Source organism: Gambusia affinis, linkage group LG03 (assembly GCF_019740435.1).
Source record: "Gambusia affinis linkage group LG03, SWU_Gaff_1.0, whole genome shotgun sequence".
Taxonomy (NCBI): domain Eukaryota; kingdom Metazoa; phylum Chordata; class Actinopteri; order Cyprinodontiformes; family Poeciliidae; genus Gambusia; species Gambusia affinis.
Window position 1 is genome coordinate 31,574,080 of NC_057870.1, and position 19,218 is coordinate 31,593,297.

The 19,218-nt window shown below is 36.5% G+C and overlaps 1 long non-coding RNA gene and 1 pseudogene across 1 annotated transcript; both read right to left on the reverse strand.

Annotated features, from left to right (window-relative positions):
• Positions 1 to 4,240: 4,240 nt before the first annotated feature.
• On the reverse strand, positions 4,241 to 7,539 carry LOC122827953 (annotated as a pseudogene).
• A 40-nt stretch (positions 7,540 to 7,579) lies between these two features.
• On the reverse strand, positions 7,580 to 10,029 carry LOC122828559. The gene is made up of 3 exons (XR_006370248.1): positions 9,994 to 10,029; positions 9,864 to 9,905; positions 7,580 to 8,064 (listed from the first exon to the last, which is right to left on the reverse strand). It is a non-coding gene; the product is annotated as an uncharacterized LOC122828559 (long non-coding RNA).
• Between the last annotated feature and the right edge of the window lie 9,189 nt (positions 10,030 to 19,218).

Sequence of the window (19,218 nt, forward strand, 5' to 3'; positions counted from 1 at the left end):
TATGAAGCTTATGTTTATATTTCAAAATAAAAGCCTTCATATTGCCCTCAGGTTAATGCATCGCCTTACGGCGATGCAATAATATTAGAATGCTTTATATTCTTCTCTCAGGTTAGGGATCTGCCTTGCGCAGCAAGGCAGATCATTAAGATAATACTTTTACCTTAAATAAACTATTAGCTATTTTTCTTACTTATTAGTCATTTTAAATATACTGAATTGAGTAAGTCAATTACAGAAAACATTCAAATGATACTCCACATGCTATTGGCAACACTTAGGTAAAGATATGTTTGGCCTGCTTTGATCAGAAAAAGTAACTGCTTAAAACTATTAGGATTCCATCTCTCCCTGTGTGTTTCACTCACATGACAGTTGAGCTGCTCTTTAGAACTACAAAGACTGAAGGTTAGAACTACAACATGGTGGAACTGTCAGTTACTACAGAGGAGGACTGAGCTGGCCTTTAGAACTACTTGTGTTTTGAGCATTATAGAAACGATTCAACACATTCACTGTTACACATGGGATTAGTTTGACCATTTCTTATGATGCTTACTGCAAATTTCAAAATAAAAGCCTCAATATGCCCCTCTGAATAGTGCACCGCCGCAGGCGGTGCAATGATATCATTCTGCATTATCTGGTTCTCTCAGGTTAGGGATCTGCCTTGCGCAGCAAGGCAGTTCATTAGCATTAGCCTTTTAGCTTAAATAAGCTATTACCTATTTTTCTTACTTATCTGCCATGTTTAGCATACTGAAGGAATTAAGTAAATGACAGAGAACATTCTAATAATACCCCACATGCTACTGAAAGTATTTATGCTTACATTAGCATATTTGCACATTTTAGCTAATACACTTGCTTTATCATACTGAATGTTGCATGTCCAGCTTACTTAACATTCTTGTGATTCTCCACATGCTATTGATTACATTGCAGCTTTCTTTAGCATCGATGCTAATTCTTAGCATCAGAACGCTGGGTCCAAACCGATGGGCACACTTTGGCAGGCCCCAGTTAAATTTCTTCAGGAATTTTCTAGTTTCTGTTTACTGTGGTTGTTTCTGCTAACATCGAGGATATTTGTACATGCCAATTTTTTTTTTTTTTTTTGTGAAACTTTTATTGAGTAGATATGCGCTGATCTGGTGGTTTTGTTTTGTTTTGCTCTGTTCTATTTGTGTTGTTTATTTTATTTTATTTTATTTTTTATTTTATTTTTGGCGGGAGAGGTTGTATCACGGGCGTAGGTTTGGGTATGGACGGTGGTGACACGTCACGACCGATATTCAAGGGATATAAAATAGTCCCGACCAATTTTTGCCATATTAATTTAAAAAAAAAAGATATGTATTTTTTTAACAAAAACAAAATAAATAAATGAAAATGTACATTGATTAGTTTAATATTTCAATATACTACGCAGTGGTAGCATTCATTTTAAAATTCGCTGTTATGAACTATGACGACCCATGCCGCTATTGGCTCAAAGAACGTGGATCTCGTTCTTTGATTGGCTGCAACAGGCGGCCAGCTGGACACACGCTGAACGGAAACTTGGTCCATGGAGATGAAAGTGAGCGTCTCCTTCTGAGTTTGACATTTATTATGAGTCTCTGAGACCAAAGAGAAAAGGGACGACAGACATTAGAAGTTATTTGCTACCTCGGCTGTAAGTACAGTGAGTGAACCCATAAGTTAGATATCTATCACGTTTGTTGTATAATCAGTAGATCCAGAGGATATTTCTTTTGATCTTACTTGTAATGTTTGCTGAATTTTGAAAAGGAAAAAGTAAAGTGTTCTTGAACTGATCTGCTGAGTATGACTGTATCATACTGCCCCCCCCCCTCCCCCACTGGTCAGTAAGTTGTAAGGTCCCACCAAAACTTAGACCAAACCTACTCACGACTTGGGTTGTAAACATGTGTGTTCTAAAATAATAAAACTTTTGTAAGAGCCAAAAATGTTAGTTTGAACATTGTTTATTTTGTGTATGCTTGCATATTTAGATATTGTCTTTACAGTAAAGTTTTATTACTATGTTTTTTGTAAAAAAGCGCCGCCTAAAGGACACAATTGTAAATATATAGAAAGTGCGGTGTCACTTACAGCAGAAAGAAAGAAAGTTGGATGTAGTGTGGTCGCTTAAACTCTACACAGTTTTTGACCGTTAACTTTTGGAATGCTGTGCAAGACTAAATAGTTCTCATGTAATGTCAAAGAAAAGTAAAGTTCATTGTTCATCAGAATCTGTGTGGAATAGTAAGTATTGTTAATTATTTAATGCACAAGAGCATATCAACGAACAGAAACGCGTCAATTAAGAGCTAAGCTAACCAACACTAACAAAGAAAAAAAAATTTAACCTAATTGATCAATATAGTGGCTTTACACCAAAACAAACAAGCAGCCATTACAACTTTAATAACATAAATCATTAAACATAATCAACTTTCTATTTTAATTCAAACAACTTCTTATAAATGCGACAGACTGGCGACCTGTCCAGGGTGACCCCGCCTCTTGCCCGGGACGCAGCTGGAGAGGAACCAGCAACCCTCCTGACCCCATTAGGGAAGAAGGTGTTCAGAAAATGGATGGATGGATGAAACTTCTTATAATAATAATCTGAGGTTAATTCTATTCACCATTCATTCATTGTGTTATTCATTTCTTGATCTGCTCTTTATTACATCAACTCTTTGTATGATCATCAGTAAATCACAGCACAAAAATCTAATTTTTATAATCATTAACAAATCAAAATGCCAGAATACATTTCTTATAATCAATCAGTAATTAAAATATATTTTTTTAATCAACAATAAATCAAAATGCAAGATTATTTATGTCTCTCAGGCCTTTATGATCTGTTTTCTGTATATTCCTGGAAAGATCTCACCACTCTGTCAGTTTTCACAACATTAACAGATTAGACTTCAAAGGAAACGGATATTCTGAGGAACATCTTGCTTCTTCTAATTCAGATTTTTCATGTTTTTTAAATCAATAAACTAAAAATGACAGTTGATGCATAAACATCATTCATCATATGTTAATTTTATAAAGTAGAATTAAATGCAAATCTTTTCATTCTTCTTAAATGTATAAAACTAGAAACTGAAAGAAACATCACATTTTAGTCATTTTTGCATTTTTCTCAATTTCTTTAGATATCATCGCTGATCATTTAATTGTTTTCAATTTCTTAACACAAGTTATTTTATTTTCCGTTTTTCTATTCGTCCTCCTGGCCCATAAACATCTTACTATAAATTTTACAAATAAAACAGGGACAATGTTTGTCTATCTGCTGTAACTCTGTTTTATGTTGCTCTATCAGAGATTCAATCTCTTTTTCATGTTTCTCCTTGAACTCATTAAACTCTTCAGCTTGTTTTCTGGCCTCTTCTTCTTTCTTTCTCTTCAGTTCCTGCATTTCTTTCTTATATTTTTCTTCCAGTTGTTTTCTCTCTTCCTCCTCCTGTTCTCTTCTTTTTTTGTTGTCTTCTTTGATTTTATTTTCATATTCTTCCTTTTCTTTATCAAATTTCTCTTGAAGCTTTTTCAGTTTTCGTTGCTCTTCCTCTCGCCTCTCTTCATCCTCTCTTTGTCGTTTGTTCCTTTCTTTGTTCCAATCTTTTCGTCTTTCTTCCATCTCTTTTCGGTACTGATCCAGTTTTTGGTTTATTTTCTCTTTTGCTTCTGATTCTAATTTGATTTTTTCCTCTAAATCTTTTTGTTTTCTTTCCCACTCCTGCTGTCGTTGTCGTTCTTCCTCCTCTTTTCTTTTCTTGTCTTCTTCTTCTCTTTTTTTCTGTTCTTGTTTTCTCTGCTCTCTCTCCATTTTAATATTTTCCTCCATTTCTTTCAGTTGTCTTTCTCTCTGTTTTCTCTCCTTTTCCATCTCTTCATGTTTTATTTTATCATCTTTCATTTTGTTTTCCAGTTTCTGTTTTTCTTTGTCTAATTCTTCTTGAATCTTTTTCATTTTATCCTGTTTTTCTTCATCCTCTTGTCGTCTTTTTTCCCACCACTCGTTTCTTTCCCTCTCCATATTTTCTTTTTCTCCTTCCATCACTTTTTTCATCGCTTCCAGTTTTTTGTCAATATTTTCTTTTTCTTCTGATTCTGATCTGATTTTTTCCTCTAAATCTTTTCGTTTTTTCTCCCACTCAAACTGTTGTTTCTTTTCTTCCTCTTTTCTTTTCTTTTCTTCTTCTTTTCTAATTTCTTGTTCTCTCCATCTTTGCTCTCTCTCTGTATTGATTCTTTCTTCCATTTTTTTAAGTTCAGTTTTCATTTTCTCCTCTTTTTCTTTTCTTTGTTCTTCATCCTCTTTCAGTTTATTTTCATATTCTTCTTTTTCTTTATCAAATTTCTCTTGAAGATTTTTTAGTTTTCTTTGCTCCTCCTCCTTTCTCTCTTCATCCTCTCTTTGTCGTTTTTCCCACCACTCTTTTCTTTCCTTCTCACGGGTTTCTCGTTCTTCTTGCATCTCTTTTCGGTTCTGATTCAGTTTTTGGTTTATTTTCTCTTTTTCTTCTGATTCTGATCTGATTTTTTCCTCTAATATCTTTAGTTTTTTCTCCCACTCTTCTTGTTGTCGTTCTTCCTCCTTCTTTCTTTTCTTCTCTTCTTGTTCTCTTCTTTCCTCTTCTTTCTTTCTCTCCTTGCTGATTCTTTCTTCCATTTCTTTTAGTTGTTCAGCTTTTTCTTTTCTCTCTCTTTCAATTTCTGCTCTTCCTTCCTCCATTCTTTTTTCCATTTCTTCTTTTTCCTCTTCATGTTTTCTTTCCATCTCCTCCTTCATTCTCTCCATCTCTTCTTCTTTCTCCTTCAGGATTCTCTTCATTTCTTTCTTTATAGCAGCTTCGGCCGCCTGCAGCACCTCATTGATGTAGAAACTTCCTCCATTTTCTTTCACCATGTCATCAATTTTTCTGATCAGATCTGTGACCTGAGATCGGTTCTGATCATTATGGTTATTGATCACATGGAATCTTTTTCCACAGTCAGAAATCAGCTTCTTACAGGAATCACTACAATGTTCAATAAACTCACTAACTGGTGTTTTATCACGTTCCAGTTTGTCTCTTCCAGTAAAAAGGATGATGGTGAATTTTTCAGAATCTTTCCCAAAAACCTCCTTGATAAGTTGTAGTGTCTCTTTCTCCTCTTGTGTGAATCTACTGATCGATAAAACCAGCAGGAAGACATGAGGACCAGGAGCCAAGAGACTCATACATTTCATCAGTTCTTCACTAACTTCTTCATTTGATAAACTGCTGTCAAACAGACCAGGAGTGTCGACCACAGCAACAGGACGACCGTCCACCTGACCAAAGGCTTTCTGACAGCTTTTAGTCACTGTGTCTTGAAATAAACTGAATTTGAACTCCTGTTTTCCCAGGATGGTGTTTCCTGATGAGCTCTTCCCACAGCCAGTTTTCCCGATCAGAACGATCCGGAGACAATCTGGGTTCTGTTCTTCAGTGTCTGTGAAGAAGAAAACTCAAAATAAGAATTATATTTAAAGGCTACAATAATTATGATATTCACAGTTATTGTTAAGATAGTTTTTGTTGCAATAGTAAGAAATTCAGATAAAAGAAATTAAAAACCTATGAATGTCTCCAGTTAATGTTAAAAATAAAAAAGCCTGAATATGCTTTGGACTTTTGTTTTTCAATATAGCAATTATTTCATTCAGCCACAAATCATTATTTAAAAAAAACTGCTTTGTTGATGTAATTTATTACATTTGTAAAACTTAATGGTATTGTAATCTCTAGAATGGTGCATGGTGTTGAATCGGTTGGTTTTTTAGTGCCTACAATTAAAATTAATATTGGATTAACATGTTAAGCCTTTTAGTTCATGAAAGATAGACAGATACAAAAATCTACTCAGTAATTATAAGAAGAGTTTTCAAAATATTTTCTATTTATTCTCTGAATAAGTATAATATTTAAAGCATTTCTCTTTTTTCTCTTTAGAATATACTCTTTTCAAAATCTCTTACATTGTCATTTGAAAGACACTTTTTTAATTTCCTATTATTAGATTTGGCAAAAAAAAAAAATTAAAATTAACAAACATCATCAATTACAATGATGTTGAAAACTTTTAACAAGATCTGCAAAAGTAAACTTGATTTCAAATACATCATGATGTGTTTGAAACCCATATGCAGCAGACTGAGATGACGAGTAGTATTGCAGATAAAATGGAAAAAAAACCCGATAAACCAGAAACTTAGAAAGATCACAGAGAACCAAGACACCCATAGCAGAATAAAAATTAGAAATCCAAGGAAAAGGGATGTCAGGATACTGATGGAGGTATAACAGGATTTAACAGGAAACCAAATCAGCAAAGAGTGAATGTGGAACAAAGAAACAACTGATTTACTGACTGTAGGACTGAGGACAGACTGAGAGAAAGTGGCACAAGGAACAGGAAATGAATCTAACATTAAAGAATGGGTAGACATAAGAAACATTATTGAACTAGAGTAACTACACACAGAAAATAAACATGATAAACTAGAATCACTTAGAAAGATCTGAACTAAAGTAAAAACAGGTTGACCTAATCAAAGAAAGAGACGAAAGAACAGAATAACAATGAAACCAGAATCAATAAATCAAATCCAAAATATAACATAAAGAAACTCAGGATCTTAACAAAATGTCTGTTATTGAAAAGCAAGAGTTGTGAAACTACTTTAACTGTAACACAATTTCACTAATTTAAACTATAAACTGATTTCATAAAACTGTTCTATTAAACAAAACATTTGAAGTTTTGTTAACATTAAAAATTGATTTACCTGTGAGAGCAGTGTTTGTGTTAAACTTCTTCAGTTCTACTTGCAGCTGCAGTTTTTCCTCCATTTGGCCCCATAATAATGTTTTAGTTGTATAAGATGAACCTTTCTTCCTGTCAGAAACATTTTTCTCCAGCGTCTCCATCAGTTCTCTGACCGTCTGTCTCTGATGTCCAGAACAAAATATCTTCCTCCACAGATCTGGAGGAGATCCTGGATGTCTCTGCTCTCCTTTATAACGTCACCAACATCTTTATCTGCAGCATCAGTCTCTGTGGTGAAGAGGATGATGGTGAAGTCATGGACTCTAGAGCTGAATGTGTCCTGGATGGTGTGTAACTCTCCCTTGTCTTCATCAGTGAGGGGACCCACAGGTAGGACCAGGATGAAGGCGTGGACACCCTCAGGATCACAGAGGGAGACACACCTGAAGGATTCCTCCATCACTTCCTGCTGAGCTTTTCTGTACAGTGAAGACATCTCCAGAATAGAAACCCAACGGCCGCACACCTCTCCTTCGTTCCTGACGATGTCTGAAGGGTTGAGTCCAAATGAAGTTCTGTCTGACCCAAAATGACCTTCGCTAGCGAGGTTTCTCTGCTTCTTGTCCCACACAGAACCAGGTTCAGAGGTTTCATCTGTTTGGACCTGCTGGTTTCTTCTCTGAAGGTCAGATATGTTCCTCTGTTCTCCTCTATGATCGCTCAATCTGCTTCATTATCAAACTCGGTCATTAGTATTCATGTTGTAGCATCTTTCCTGAACCATCCTGATCAGGTCACTGACAGAGGAACTTTTTTCACTGTTGTTTGTTAAAATGACCATTGAGTGTCTGAAGGCATCTTGATCAAACAAACTCAGGATGAACTTCAGAGTTTCTCTGTTTTTTTCTTTAAAGTCTGAAGGTTTCATCACCAGCAGCAGCAGAACATTTGGTCCAGGATAACAGAGACTCACACATTTCTTCACTTCTCTCTGGATTTTCTCCTCAGTCAGACTGAACATGTCAGGAGTTTTTATCACTGTTACTGGTTTTCCTTTCCACTCTCCACTGGAGGCCACACTGTGTTTGCTTTGGGGAACCTTTTGTTTGGTTTGGGAAAAAATTTGTTTGGTTTGGGAAAACATTTGTTGGTGAAATTCTTCCACTCCAATAATCAAGTTACCAAGTTTGGTCTTTTTTTCCTCATTTTTCCCCAACATCACAATCCTAAAACCAGAAGCTGCAACACAGAGAAAATTAAGAAATAACACAATTATTCACATATCACCTCATAATCATCAAAGATGAACAGTTGAGATGACAAATGTTTATAAAATCATATTTTGTTTCTTGTTGTCGGGTTGTATTCACATTCTTTTCAGACAACAACACTTTAACATTCTCTTACAGTGAAGCATGAACCACCACACCTCAGGTTTTCTATGAGTTTACTCAGTCATTTTGTTTCTTCTCTGCTGTTCCAGGTTTGTGCTGTGATATTTTGTTATAAAGAGCAAAAACAATCCAACCATTTTCTCCAACTTCAGACTGAAAGTGTTGGAGAAGGTTGTCCTTCAACTCCGGACCTTTGGTATTACTGAAGAATTTCAGTCTGGGTTTAATAAGCAAATCAGTAGTAAAAATGCTCTTTTAAAAGTTTTAAACACCATTTTAACTGATACTGAATAAGAAGGATTTGGATATTTTCATTCTCTTCAACCTCAATGCATAGAAACCATAGATCAGGGAGATCTAGTCCAGTTCTCAGAACCTCCATCCTGCAGCTTTCAGGTGTTTCTTTGTTCCAACACACCTGAATCAAATGAACGGCTCGTTAGCAGGTCTGTTCAGAGCCGATCCTGGTCTGTTGGAGTAAAGATGCTTCTAAAAGTTACAGGACAGACTTGAGCAACCTGCCGTAGATTCTGGCATCTTTATCTGTCAGATAGAAAAACTTAGTTGGGATCAAAGGGACTTCAATCCATTTTTTTATTCCTAACTAATGAACAGAAGTTTTACATTCAGGCTGGGAGATAAATATATATTCCTGAAATATATATGCTCTCTTATTGGGTCCCTCAGGAGTTCAGCCTTGGATCACTTCTTTTTTGGATTTATATCCTTTTGGACTTAATTTTCAAAAACTATGGGATTCAGTTTTGTTGCTATGCAGATGACTTGTAGCTCTACCTAATGCTGAAATGAACATTTAAAAAACCTCTAAAGGCCTTTCTGGACTGCCAAGAGGATGTAAAGACCTAGACTGTGAACATTTTGCCACTGATCTCTATGATCACAATCCTGATTTATAACAAACCCTCTGTGAAAAACTTGGCTGTGATTTTCAACATTTGAGTTTTGACAAACATGTTAATGTCATTAAATCTAATTTCTTCCATCTTTGGCTCCTTGCACAGGAGAATCCATTCCTCTCCTTCATAAACTTGGAGAAACCTGTACATGCCCTTATTGTTGACTTGACTGTTATAATCTTTTTCAGGTGTCAGTCTGTTATTATTTCGTTTGCTGGTCCAAAATGCTGCAGTTACTAACTATCCCCAGGTTCAGATTAAAGCTCAGAGATCAGACCTTTGCAGTCGTTGTACTAAACCTTTTTAACAGATTTTTCTTCACATCAGGACTTTAGACATTTATAAATTATGTCTAAAACACATTTTAATTTCTTGGCTTTTAAACCAGACTGATTTCTGATACATTACTGGTGTTGTTTATTCTTAGGCTTTTAATATTTTATGTTTCTTGTTATTGTTATTTTGATTGGACAGAACTGTGATCAATGAAAATGAGCCTTAGAAATAAATTTGACTTTGCAAACTGAGTCCAAACAGATTCTTTCTGTGACAAGATGACATGTTGTAAGAGTTCATATATGGATGTTTTTCTGTTGGTTCTGGTTTCTCTCCACTGTTAAAAACATGCATGTTAGGTAATAAATAAATTACTGATGAGTTTGTACATAAATGTGTTTTGTTTCTCTTTGCTGCTGTGTAATCAGGCCTCTTCAGTAAATTTACTCACCTTCAGATGACAGATGAGTTTTGGGTGTTTTTCCACTGAGACCTTTAGAAACAGGAAGTTATTGCATATCAGTTTGCAATACAAGAAATGATTTGTCTCAAAGTTTTATTGATATTATTTCTTCACTTACCAGCAGATGGATCATCAGAACCTGTTGCTGGTTTTTTCTCTGGTTCTGATGAGAATCTTCAAAGCTGCTTCTTGCTTCTTTAAACTGTTTATATCTCACATGTTCTCTGTTGTTCTTTTTTACAATTTGACCAAACCGAGTCAGCAGCTCTGGAAGGTCGATGTCCTCCATCTTACTGCGTCTGTATCTACATTTTCTGATCAGTTCCTTAATTAGAGCCTCATTTATAGAAACTGGTAAAGGGTTGAAGCGGTTCTGTGGTTTGGGCTTCAGAATCAGTACAAATGAATGATCAAATGATCGATCACTAAAGGTTTCAAGGACTCTGTAGATCCTGTTTTTCTCCTCTTCAGTGAAACTTTCAGGCTGAAGAACCAACAGGAACACATGAGGACCAGGAGCTGAAGCTGCAGCACAATCTATAATAAACTCTGTCAGACTGTCTGCTGTGGAAAACTGAAGATCTGGAGTGTTGATAACAGCTATTTTCATGTTTTCCACTTTTCCACTGATTCTCACACAGGACTGAACTTCATAGTTCAAGTCATCCACTCCCAGTATGAAGTTTACCACTGAGTTCCTCTGGTACCAGTTGCTTCCCAGTAGAACCACTCTGAGCTCAGACACTGAAATTATAGAAACAGAAAGTTAATGACGGTTCACTGAATTAGAAAAATGTCGTAGACATTAAATTAGGATCCGACCCTGGACAGTTTTCCCATGTGGACATTTTGGAGCTTTTCTCCTGTATAATATTGAACTTATATCCAAACTGATACAGAATGTTATTCATGTGTTGTTTATGTTTGTATGTTGTTTTTCTATTAAAAATATACAAATATATATGATTATTGAAAATTATTATTAAATATCATCTACATTATATTGCATTATATCATTTCCTTCCATCTTAAACAGGCAATACAAGTCGTGTAAACTTACTTTTACGTTTACACACTTTGTGACTCTGTATTGATCCTATATTAGGTCACTGTAAAGTTACATTACTGGTAAACCAGCAGTCAGCTCCACTCTAGTCAAACTGTGTTACAATCGGTGGGCTAGACTGGCTTTGTTCCTGAGAGATATCAAATTTAATGAACCAAAAGAGAGATGTCAGTCAGACAATAATCATAGTAATCATAAAACGCTCCATATTAATTTCTGCCACAACTAGCACTGATGATGAAAGTAAATAATCAATTGTTCACAATGTTGCAGGTCAATAATACACTTTTCACATCAAAGATCCAAATAATACATTTTATAAAAACCTGGCTGAGTTAGCAGATAATTCTGCTTTGCCTCTGTTACAAACTCTGTTGCCAGATAAATTTCCACCTTAAATCACAGCCAAGGTGTTATTTCATGTCACTGCTCTCACTGAAGAGAACAGCGTAGATGGGAGGCAGCAGCTGCCACATGGACTACATGAGCTGAAGAACATGGATATATATATATATTATATATATATATATATATATATATATATATATATATATATATATATATATATATATATATATATATATATATGGGAAACATTTTGAATCTTCAAGGCAGTCGTGAATCAAATCACCACACATGGATGAAGTAGGAGATTTTGTACATGAAAGTTATTCTAGAGTAGACTTCTAGATTTTGCAACTGAATCAACAAAGGATCTTGTAAATCACAGTCAACACAACAGCTAGAAGAAGAAGCTGCAGATGTTGGCTTGAAGACAAGCAAGTGATGCTACCTTGCTGGATCAATGACTGGGTGAGTTTAGATATTTGATTATAAATGCCGATATAATGGTGAGAAAAAGTACTGACCTACTTCCTGATTTCCACTTTTGAGTCCAGATCATCAAACCAATCTAAATATTAGTCAGTAAACACACAAAGCATTTTTTATATTAATTTGTTTATTATTAAGGGAGAAGATAATCTACATGGCCCTGTGTGAAAGCGTGATTGTAAACTCTATTAAAACCTAATATAACTGAGGTTTTATCTCTTCAGTAGGACCTGCCTGTCAATGTAAAGACACTGAAAGATCTTTCATGATTGAAAGAAATTCAGGAACAAATGAGAAAGAAAGTAACAGATCTATTGGTCTGGAAACGGTTAAAGAACATTTTTATAAGCTCTGGGGCTCCAGTGGTTCAATCATTGTCCATGTTTTCTCCGGTCATGGAGAAAACATGATGATGGTTCAGGACCAGGAAGACTTGCTGTGATAAATGGAATCATGAATTATGGATTCTGCTGTCAACCAGCTTGGTGATCTCAAGCTGAAAGTCCACAAATGAATGACTGAAGAAAAAGAAAAGTGAAGACTTTGGAGTGGCCTCTACCATTACGACCATGACAACGAGCTCCTGGTGGCCAAAAGGGAAAGTGAGAGAGAGAACTGTGGAGAAAAACCCTCACCAGCAGTCCATCATACAAGCTTTGGATAAATATTGTTATTGGTATCAGTTATTGATCAAATGAGTTTTAGTATATCGGCATATTGGATATTGACCAAAAATCCAATATTGTGCATCCTTAGTATCAACCTTCCAGACTCTCAGGTTTTCTGGTTCTGAAAACTTCCAGAAAACTGAAAAACAGTTTTCTAGACTAAAACCTGCCTGCTTAAATCTGCCTCTACACAACATGAATGACAAGTTCAGCATTAATCAGGGAAACTAAAACATTTGTACATTTCAGATTTGATGGACAAATCTGGCTGGTTTTAGATGAAAGGTAGAAATTAGAAACTTGAGAAGTTAAACTCACTGTCAGGTGGTAGAAAGTCATAACTTCTTCTTCGTTGTACAGGCCTCCCATCTGACAAGACACAAAAAACAAGAGACAACATAATATATTAGATCATACTGAGCAGCATTTCAGGTTTGAACATAATGGGAACAAAAGTTGTTTGAACTTTATATTTTATTTTATTATATATTTTTTGGTTTGGGAAAATTCCTTCACGGTTCAACACAGAGGATCATCTTTAATATCCTCCTATTATTTAATGTTGAAGGGCAGGAAGGAGGCCGGCAAGTGAAAATTAACATTTTACTTTACAAAAGGAGAAAAGGCAAAAACTGAAGTCCAGGGGTCTATTCAAAGTAAAGTACACTGAAAACACAAGACAGGATGATCTGACAGAACAATCTGACTGACATATTAATTCAATATATATATTTTTTTACCAGTTGATTAATAAACAAGAAACAAGTAGTTGATTAGAAACTGGATGCAACTGTAAGAAATGACAAGTAACTGAATCTAATCTGTGGAAAAGGGAAAATCCACTGGGATTATGGGAAACAAAGAAAAATGTAAATGAGACAAAAACAAAGCAAAACAGGAGAAATTATCAAATTCACTTAAAAATGGAGATGAGAGAAAACAGAAGGACAAGCAGAATAGAGAACAACAACTAGAGCTGAACAAAGAAACGCAACATTAAAGTCCTACAACTAATCTAAAACCCACAGAATGAATTCAACATGAAAAGCAAAAGACTTACAAAACCAAAAATAAAGAAAAACACAAGACCAAAGTCAGAGAGTTCATAAGCAGTTTTGGATGCTTAGCACTGACAGACAAACTTAGCTATCTATTATAGAGCTGTGAATCTTAAAGGCCCCAACAGTCCCCAAGTACTCGGTGTCGCACAATAAAATGCCCGGTGGAAACAGTGTTCACATCAAACTGGTTTTCATGTGACTGATAAAGTTGAGAATAAGGATTATATGAGTTCATAGTGTAACGACCAGTGATGTCAGTAACGCGTTACACATTAACGCGTTATTGACGTCACTGGCTACGGGTTGGTGGACGATTAAAACATTCATCTCTGAGTGAAGATTTTAGATATCCACTGATTTTACCAAAAAATAGCCATATCACTCATCTTATTTTGTCCTACTGTCACATTCAGGTAGGTCATCAAGGCAGAGGTCAAACCCAGATGCAGATCAGGATAAATGGGTTTTGGATAATTGGCTGCAGTAGGTTGGTGGCTCAGATGATTCATAAATGTGTGCAGTGCAGGAAGTTAAGACGACCAGTGGAAGAACAGCTTATGGTTGAGCTTCCAAAGGAACGTTTGGAAGCATGTGATAATTGAAGACTGTGATGATCACGTTGGACCTGAATCACCTACATAAAGGAAAATAAAAGAGAAATTAACCCGTCGAGACTGGCTGATTAATTCAAGTACTGGGGAGCTGCTACATGATTAGCTGCTACATGATGAGCTGCTACATGATGAGCTGCTACATGATTAGCTGCTACATGATGAGCTGCTACATGATGAGCTGCTACATGATGAGCTGCTACATGATTAGCTGCTACAGGATTAGCTGCTACATGATGAGTTGCTACATGATTAGCTGCTACATGATTAGCTGCTACATGATGAGTTGCTACATGATTAGCTGCTACATGATTAGCTGCTACATGATTAGCTGCTACATGATTAGCTGCTACATGATTAGCTGCTACATGATGAGTTGCTACATGATGAGCTGCTACATGATTAGCTGCTACATGATTAGCTGCTACATGATTAGCTGCTACATGATGAGCTGCTACATGATGAGCTGCTACATGATTAGCTGCTACATGATGAGCTGCTACATGATTAGCTGCTACAGGATTAGCTGCTACATGATGAGTTGCTACATGATTAGCTGCTACATGATTAGCTGCTACATGATGAGTTGCTACATGATGAGCTGCTACAAGATTAGCTGCTACAAGATTAGCTGCTACATGATTAGCTGCTACATTATTAGCTGCTACATGATTAGCTGCTCTAGGCTGCAGTTGGGATTTCTTGTTTGCTGCTGAACAAAATCATTTAGTGGATAAAACAAACATTATTTTTACATCAACTTCTAATTTATGAGAAACTTCTGTTAAAATCATTTGAAGGCTCAGAATCAGTCCGGTACCGGTACCGGTCCACATTCTCAGGGGAGAAAGACTCACCTGGTTTAAATTACATTTTAGCTATTGGAGTAACGCTTAGGAGAAATGAATTTAATCAAAGGATTAAAGCAGTAGGACGCTGCGCTGCTCCAGGCAGCGGTTCTCTGTCTTTGCCGGGTGAACCGACATGTTACTGCCATTCTCTGTCCCGCACTGAGAGGTGAGTTAAGGCTTTGTAGATGGAGAAGAAACAGAGCTAGGCGCCCAAATAGTTCATCAAACTATCTAGTTCTCATTAGGATTGTGTGAAATAAAGGAATTTGTCACAAGAGAATTTAAGGTAATCACGCTCGAGTTTGAAGACCCAACCTTCTGCGGACAGTTCATCTGAGTATGTGGGGGCCTTAAGTCTGGTTCACACGGCAATTCATTTAAGAATTGTCGGCCGATCTCTGTGACCACACAGAGCTGATAAAAGTACAACAGGTTCAATAGTGTTGCCACCATTATTTACCTAAACTGCCTTAACTCTCCTGGGCCTGAAGTCACCAGAGCTTCACTGGTTGCCACTGAATGGTTTTCCACTAAACCATTACAACATCACAAAGCTGGTGGATATTCAAGACTTGGCACTCCTCCACTTTCTGCTTGAGGACGCCCCAAAGATGTTCTATTGGGTTTAGGTCTGCAGACATGCTTGGTCAGTCCATCACCATCCAAGTCCAGGTGATGGACTTGGACTTGGCCAGTCCACCTGGACTTGAGTGGTCTCAGATGACCACTCTAAGCGGTGGTCGCCTTAGAGGTGTGTTTGGGGTCGTTATCTTGCTGGAACATGCTCTGTGATACAGTGAATATTGGAGTTTATGAAATGTAACTCCCCATCATCTGCTGCACTCCTGCAGCCCCAGATCATGACACTCCCACCACCATGCTGCATCACTGTAGGCATCTCACACTTCTCTTTGTTCTTCTCACCTGACAACTGCCACACCTGCTAATTGACCAAACTAATTGATCTTGGTCTCATCAGACCATCAGACCTGGTTCCAGTAATCCTTGTCCTTTATTGACATGTCTTCAGCAAACTGTTTGCAGGTTTTCTTGTCTATAGACTTCAGGAGAGGCTTCCTTCTGGGGTGACAGCCATCAGACCAAGTTGATGTAGTGTGTGGCGTTTGGTCTGAGCACTGACAGGCTGACCTCTGACCTCTTCAACCTCTGCAGCAATGCATTTTTATAGACTTCTATAGCAGTTGTTTAGGTCCAGAAAACACTTCATTCTGTCTTTCATTCACATTCTGATGTGAATGAGCAAAGAAATCTGTGGTATGTTTTCCCCTGAGTTACATCAGCCTGACCTGACATTGCTGCAGCTCCTGATCCTGGTTTGGTCTTTGTGAAGCAGATAAAGCCAGGATGAACTGATGAACTGATGGCACTATGTAAAGCCTGGCTTTATCTGTGATCCTGGATTTCTGAATCCTACTTTTGTACAGCAACAATCCCAACTATCATTAGACACACAGATCACATGACAGAGGCACAGAAAGGTTGGTATAAATACCAGAGGATCCAAACACCAGCTGCTGTTTGACAGAACAACCTGTCCACTGCCTGGTCAGGTTATGAGCCAATGAGTCAAAGACACACATGGATCCTGGAAAACCTGAATCTGTACCAGGTCAGCAACTCTGAGAGTCTTTATTGCTCCATAAGTCTGTGGAAAACCATATTTGAAGCCACAAATCTCCATCAAATTATGGATCATACCAAGAAGATCCTCTATGTACACTGAACTTCCTCAGCCAGATAATAAACAAGACTGGATCTGGATACTGACTCAGAAAGAATAGTATTAGTAGTAGTTAAAACGTTTCAACATTTTATTTAATAAATAGTCATATAATATTTTTCATACATGTAATTTATAGCATTGAGAAGGAAAACTGCCAGATAATGCTGCAAAATGCAAATTATATTAATAGAGACTGACTTTGTGTGTCATAAAAACATCAAACAAAACATTTAACAAAACCAGATTCACAAAACAACAATAAAGAAACAAAACTAGCAGAAATGAACTCATTTCATCACAATATCTGAACCCACTGAGTTCAACCACTAGAGGGCAGCAGCGGCTGAATGATCCCACTTCCTGTCTACAGGAAATGTTACTCACCTGATGTCGCCATGATGTCAGTGAGCAGAAACTCTACAGGCTCTGGTTTTTCTGATCTTAAATCATCTGCAAAATAAAAAAAATAATTATTATTTAATGTAAAAAAATAAATAAATAAAATAAATAAATAAAATCTAGTGACTCCAACCAACTCCAGGAAATATGACTGTTTCTCTATTTCCTGGTCTGACAGCTTGTTGTTGTCAGGTAACATCTGAGTTTTAAACAAAACTATATTTAGGTGTAAAGTTATCATCTGTATGTCTGCTGTATAAATATCTAACAAAAGGCTCAAACAAAGTAACGGGTCGGTGTTCAGAAGGTTCTGGGTCCAAAACAGTTGGAGCCGATTCAAAATGGAGGCGGCTGAGTGACGAACTGCAGAGAATAAAATGTCTGGATTTCTTCCTGCTGCTTCACCAACATGATCCAATCTGAGCTGAAAACCTGGTGATCATGTTTCTGAATGTGAAATGATCCAAAAGAACCAAACAGAGACCAGCTGACCGTCTGCTCACCTTCAGTCTGTTGGTATCGATCCGTCCTGAAGGTTCAGGAGAGAAAATCTGCTGAGGAGTCCAGGAGTTCAACTGGTTTTAGTCTCAGTCTGGATCAGAGCTGCTGCTGCTTCATGGAGTCACAAATGAAAAAGAAAGTAAAAACTCAGAAGTTGCTGTTCCTGTTTTACTGCTGAAGAAAATCAGGCAGAGCCAACAAAAAACTTAAGCAGATTATTAGATATGTTTCAGCAGCATGTTTAGCTGTTTTAGTTTATTTTAGTATTAAAATGTTTAGAATGCTCTAAAATGCAGATTTATTTTTTCTTTTTAATCCAACTTTTGGTGCAGGTTTTATTCTCCTTTTATGAATCTGTATCAATTATTTTCCCTCTGAATAAATAATAGATGTTCAGATGGAAATATTTAAATTAAAACAAAAGTGAATAGAGTAGAGCTGTAATAGAACAAACTCCAGTCAAATATCATGTCGCTGTAAATCAAAATGTTTATTAGTGAATTTAGTTTCCTGTTTGGAAAGAAACGTTAACGTTAGTTTCACCTCACTGTCACTGAATCTACTTCATAGTAGAAATTGTCATGTTTTGCGGTGGTGGAGGTGAGGCAGAAACGCAGATGGACCGGAATAATTGTAAAATAATGAATTTAATGGAACAAACCAGAACACAGGGAACAGGACGACGGAGTGACGAGACGTAGACGAGGATCCGACAAGACACAGAGACACAGGTGACACTAAATACACATAAGGTAATCAGGGAACGAGACACACCTGGGAACTAATCAAAGGGAGACAGGACAACATGGAGACTCAGACACACAGGAAACTAGAAATAAATACACCAAAAAACATAGAACCTGACAGAAATAAAGTTGATTGATTGAAAGATCTGACATAAAATATTGTAACGTTTGTAAATATTCTTTACAAATACATTTTTCTACACATATAGATTCTTATTGATGCACTAAACTAGTTTTTATAAGTTTATAACATATTTATGACTGAGATTTGTTCTAAATAAACCTAAAACTAAACAGCATTATGAATTTTTACAGTGAATTAAACGGTTGTTGGTTCAATTCCTCTGTCTGTGTGACTCTTCACTCACCTCACTGCAGGTGGGGGTCAGAGGTCGGGGTGGCTCAGTAGCTTCTGTCAGATTAGAGTCAGTGGAGTTAATAAGACTTGTTGCTATAAAACTAGAAAACTGTTTATAATTTACTAATGAAGAACTTATGAAGCCAGAAACAAAACATCATTATTAATTTAAAAATATCATGACGACTTGTCATATCATTTCATTTTAAACTTTAAAAGCCAGTTATCATATAAAAATAATGTTAGTTTCAGATATTAATATACATTTAATTTGGTTTAACTGCAACCAGCCTGGTGGATCTTATGACTTCAGTTCTCCAGGTGTGGAGATGCTATTATTATTATTATTATTATTAATTATTATTATTATTATTATTATTTTAGAAAAACTCAGAGATTCACACGACGCCTTAAAGTTGAAGCTGCACTGAAGGACCAGAAACTAAAAGCTCAGTTTGATCTGAAAAGGTTTTTAAATGAATAAATGGAGTCATGATTTGAAAA